Genomic DNA, 5,804 nt, shown 5'->3' on the forward strand with positions numbered 1-5,804 from the left:
CAAAGTGCCTGTATGAACAATCCAAGCTACAGCACTTTGTCAATTCATTTGATGAGCATGCCGGTGTACGGTTTGAGTTAGACCTTGGTTTTGACATACGTTTCAAGGCTAATGGTTAGCAAGCGCCATACGTAGTGTAGGTGCGATACTCCTTTCAAAATTATTCTGAATGAAGAAGACAAAAAACCATTCATTTCTGTTTTTACTCTACTCATTTAAACCAACCAACTCACGCCAAAGAGTTCATGAATCAGAATATACTCACCCCCAAATTGACACCAAAATACACTACACATTCACCTTCATTCATCTCATATTTTTCAAAAGATCCAAAGATCAATAAAGAGATAGATCGATCAAGTTCACTTCAAAAGCACTTGTCATAAGTTTCCGAACCCCCGATTGTTTTTGATAGGTCAAAGACCTATATTCGATGAATTATCACTTTCTCTCTGGGCACCAGGAGCAAAAGACAAAAGTAATGAAGAAAATGGTATGCCAAAAAAAATGATGATGAAAGAGCAAAGTCTCTAAATAAAGGCAAGAAATACCCGAGGAAGTAGCCCAAAAAAGGATTGCCGGAAGAGCCAAGAAAAATTCTAGACAAAAGTCTTCACAAAATCTGAATCTTTCGAAGAACTCATCATGAGATTCGAGCCATTTTATATCCAAAAAAGAATACTATGAGGAACCAAAGTCTATCAATTCTCTTAAAAAAAATCAAAAGGTTCCTCTACCTTTCACCTTTTCATAAACCTTCCCCCGTCTCTGCCAACCAACTTTACAACTCGTCTTCCTCTTGAAAGAATGTCTAGGAAGAAGATCATTGTTGTCCTTACTTAACCGGTGGAGATATCGATGCTTTACCAAGCTTATGATGACAACTGTTACACGACTGGCTTCTGAGTGACAATACAATTAGATTAGGACACCCTAAATACTTGAGTGATATGAGTTATCCGCTAGTGAGAAGCCTGGTCATGTATACTCTACATCTGAGAGTCGAAAAGTATGCCTTTTTCACCATGGACGCGATTGAAACCTAACAACAGAACCATCGAAGTTTGAAACTTTTTCTACTACTTTCGAAAAATGTGATGATTTATGGTCAAGGCATAATAAAAGAATCCAATGGTGGCGAGGGAGAATCTATAAGAAGATAACCTTATATTCCCGCTTTTTGCTTGAGGACAAGCAAAGCTAAGTGTGAGGTATTTGATATCGGACAAAAAGTCACGTTTTTACCCCCGATATTAAGCCCTAAATAAATAAAGTTCCAAAATTTATTCCCAATTTAATCGCTTTGATGGTTAAATTTGTAGATTAAGTAATTACAAAGGCGATGCAGAAAGAATCAAGTAAAACGGAACTAAAACGATGATTCTAGAGCAAAAACGGTGAAAGACGAGTTACGACCCTGGAAACCAAGTTACGATCCCGGGAACAAGTAAGATGAACCAAGCAAAACATTAGACCAGCATAGGCACTGGCCTCCAATTCCAGCTTGCCACACCGGCTTGCCAGATCATCCCACACTGGGCAGAAGGAACGTGCTAGGCAACCGGCTTGCCTGGCATCGGCCACCTCGCCACCTTGTGGGCCCGGCTTGACAGCCGTTCCCAGCCAATAATTTCCTCTAAATTGAGACTTTTGGGCTCATTTTGGACACACTCAATTTTACACTTCAATTTAGATTTAAATATTATTAGTTAGTTTTTTAGTAGTAGATAGTTTATCTTTTATTTTTCGAAGGATATTCAGACAAGTCATTGCGATCTCGAGCAGATTTCTTCGGCCTTTTCAGGTTTTTATCCGAAACGCTTGACTTATTTATTAAACATGTATTGTTATCATTTATGTTTAAAGATACGTTTTGATATTACCATGTTGGCTTAATTAATCAGTATGTTTTCCATGATAGAAGTTTAGGTTAGCATAGTTATGTTAAATTAGTACGATTACTGTTGTTATACTGAATCTGTGACCCCGATAGATTTGTATGCTAGCATATTAAGGATTGACCAACGTAGGTTGTGATCAGGACTTATCCACCTATATGAACTTAGCTACTTCATAGGACTAAGACCCCTGGTTAACTGTACCTGAAGATTCTATGAACTCGGTATGGCTGGTGTTCCCGAGAGGCATCTAATGCGCTTTTAGGACACAGAACTTGAACTTAGGAATTGAGACATGAATGACCTAGTATGCCTATTAGATTTTCCAAGGAGACCTCTTAGGAGCCATTAAGATCTTTAGTGCCTTAAATGTATGACCCACTTCTATTGCATGTTCTTGTTTGATTGTTGCCTTAGGGTTAAGTCATATCAACTGTTTCTGGTATCTATTAGGTTTCTATCTGCTTTACTTTCAGTATATCAACTGTAATGCTGTATAATGTTTAGATTAGTATGATCTCATTAGTATGATGGAATGGTTGTTAGTTTACATTAACGTTTTGTGTACTTGACCCGACAGGCTCCTTCCATTTGTGATCAGTGTTCACTCAACACGATACGTTGTTATTCAATTCCCTAAACTGATAACGAGGGTTAGGATTAGAACTTAACTCGCTAATAAACCTAGTACTTTACTAAGGATAATCTTTGAGGTTTAGATACCCATCAATTATACAACCAAGTAACATACTTCTCACTGCTCAACGAGAACTCCAAGAGTCTAGAGATAAGTAGGTCTGTGTAATTGGCTCATCCAACCAGATCTACACTATTCTAATCATAGATTTAACATAAACAAAATTACCTTTCCCTAGCCCAAAGTGATATCTTGGTTAACATCTCTCTGATCTACATAATCCGGATATCCATCTATTACCTTTACCTTTATGTAAATAGGATTATTAGCTTAAAATCAACTACTATCTTTTACCTAGATAATTTAACCAAAGACAGTTATCCACTTGATTTTCAATTCGTTAAACTATTCAAAAACACGACCCTCGGTTAACTTACACCTTCTACCCTAGAAAGCTAAAAGTGAATTTAGGCCCCGGTAAATATAAGAGAAAAACCATTGTCTCTCTTCTGATAACTAAATCCGAAGTTTGCGACCTAACGACACCGCATAAATAAAACCGTCCGATTTAAAAATATCAAAAGACAACAAGTATTTTATGACTAATTATAATGGTGTACATCACAAGAACCAAATCAAAGTCCTTTGTTTATCATGATGTGTTTTTCACAACTTGATACTCATAAACTGTATATAAAATATATGTATGTTCCTTCTTTAATCTCTAATGTATGAACTTGGTGGAAGATATAACTTATTCTGACAACTTGATTTACTGTACATCGATAAGGATAAGTGAAGTTGGAAATCGTTTTACACTATATATGTGTTCAATTTTACATTCATCGCAGGTAATTGCATAAGCTTCTTTCACACTTTTTGAGTCTGATTTGAAAATATTTGTTACCAAACAGTACCCTTGCTTATACATTTGATCACTATGTGTGATTATCTTCAATAATAAAATTAACTTACGAAATTAATTAGGGTATGCTTGGTTGGGAGTATTGGATACTAAGGAATGGGTTTGATAATCATTCAGATTGCTTGGTTATTGATAGTGGGAATGTCCATTACCTTAAACTAGTTATGGATCATTAACCACTAAAATGAGGGGAATGCCTATTACCCCCTAATTTTAAGAGAAAAAGCCAGTTCTCTTCTATATTCTTTTTTTTTTTATTCCTCTCTCCCAGTTTCATTCTACATTGATATTCATATCACTTACAAAATTTCGCTGCAAAATTACATTACATGAACTTTTTGTTACACAACAAGCATTCATTTCATTCAGGCTATTAAATTTATATCTTTATTGTATGATTTTTAAACTGTTGTATTTGTATTTATTTTATATTTAAGGGCATATTGGATTTTAGGTCTGTTTATAGTGGTTTGAATATTTGATTTATAATCATCATATCTACATATGATGGAGCATGCAGTAACATTACTCTTTCCATTGAGGTGTAAAATTAAATCGATGCGTAGACAGTGAGCTTAAATATATCTAGCATCTAGCATGTATACTAAAATAAGATAAGTATGGATTATAGTAAGTGCAGTAACAGTTTTCGTAATGAAGTAATATTAGAACTAGATGGTGCTTGCATAGTCTTGCACTTATGTATGGGTATACGTTGAACTCGTGTATTACTACAACCAAATACTTGTTGTTTCTAAAGAAAATGTGGTGATTAAATTGATTTTATTACAAGGTAACGAAGCAACAACAATCACTACTAGAAAAACGACTTTTCCGGGCGACGAATCCGGACGACAAGTCGTCCGCAAAGGTCAATCCAGACGACTAGTCGTCCGCAATGAATCGTCCGGAAAGCTTCGTGCCTAAAGGTTTTCCGGACGGCTTGACCCGACTTTTCCGGATGACATGGGGGCCCACATTGACTTTTTCAAATGTGTTTCTGGACGGCCTTTCCGGACGACCATTTGCAACGACTTGTCGTCCGGAAAGGTATAATAATAAAATAGTCAATTTCTTTTTTTGATTAAAACAAATGTCCGAAAAAATATTTAGGCACGACTCTTTTCGTACGACTAGTCGTCCGGAAAGATTTAATAATAAAATATTCAATTTCTTTTTTAATTAAATTAAAAGTTTTCTGGACGACTTTTCCGGAAGATTTGTCGTCCGGAAAGGCCACTGTTGTTTTTGGAAATTAATTTTTAGCTGTATATTTTCCAACCATATAACCAGCACATTTCAATATTAAAACCTGCTTTACAATAATATTAGACATTCAACAACCAACAATAATATTAAAAATATCCAACAATTACAATAATTATTCAAACCGAGCTACGTCCATCAAACAAACATTCACAAAATAGTTTAAACATAAACGCCTTCGTGGAACAAACTACAATGTATCAAACAAACGACAATCCAACAAACTACAAACCAGAAAATACATCGTCCTCATCCTCCTCATCGTTTTGGCTTCGAGTATTGAAACTGGAACTACCGGGATTATTGTCATTGGAACTACCAGGAGTATTGGCTTTGATCCTCACTCCACGTTGCAAACGGGGAGGAATTTGCAATTTATTGTAAGAGAGGATTTCTTACATTTCACTCGCCGTGTAGGAAGGGTAAACTAGTGGTTGTGGCGTCCGACCCGTAGATGATGAAGATGCGGAATTAGTGACCGACATTGGTAACTTTCTTCCCACTCCGCGTGTGTGGCCAGGCCGTGTACCCAAAACTTGCAACAATATAGATTCCTCATCTCGTCCCGGTTCTGCATCTCTCAAATCCTTCATTTTTTTCTACAAAGTTAAAAAAAATATAAATATTAGTATACACATATACACACATGTACGCACACATATATACATCTATATATATCTATATATATATCTTATTAAAAAAAACAGCCCTTATTTGTATATGTATGTATGTATATATATGTGTGTATATATTAGCACTTATTTGACCAAGTTTGACCTCATTTGAATTCAATTGACCGAAATTGAATCCATTTAAAAAAATATAAATATTAGTATCATATCATCATTATATAAATACATGTACACACACACACACACACACACACACACACACACATATATATATATATATATATATATATATATATATATATATATCTTAAATAAAAACAGCCTGCTATTAAAAAACAGCATGCTGTTTTAAAAAAAAACTGATATATATATATATATATACACACATATGTATATATATATATACACACACATATGTATATGTATGTATATATACACACACATAC

Source organism: Rutidosis leptorrhynchoides, chromosome 3, assembly GCF_046630445.1.
Source record: "Rutidosis leptorrhynchoides isolate AG116_Rl617_1_P2 chromosome 3, CSIRO_AGI_Rlap_v1, whole genome shotgun sequence".
NCBI lineage: Eukaryota > Viridiplantae > Streptophyta > Magnoliopsida > Asterales > Asteraceae > Rutidosis > Rutidosis leptorrhynchoides.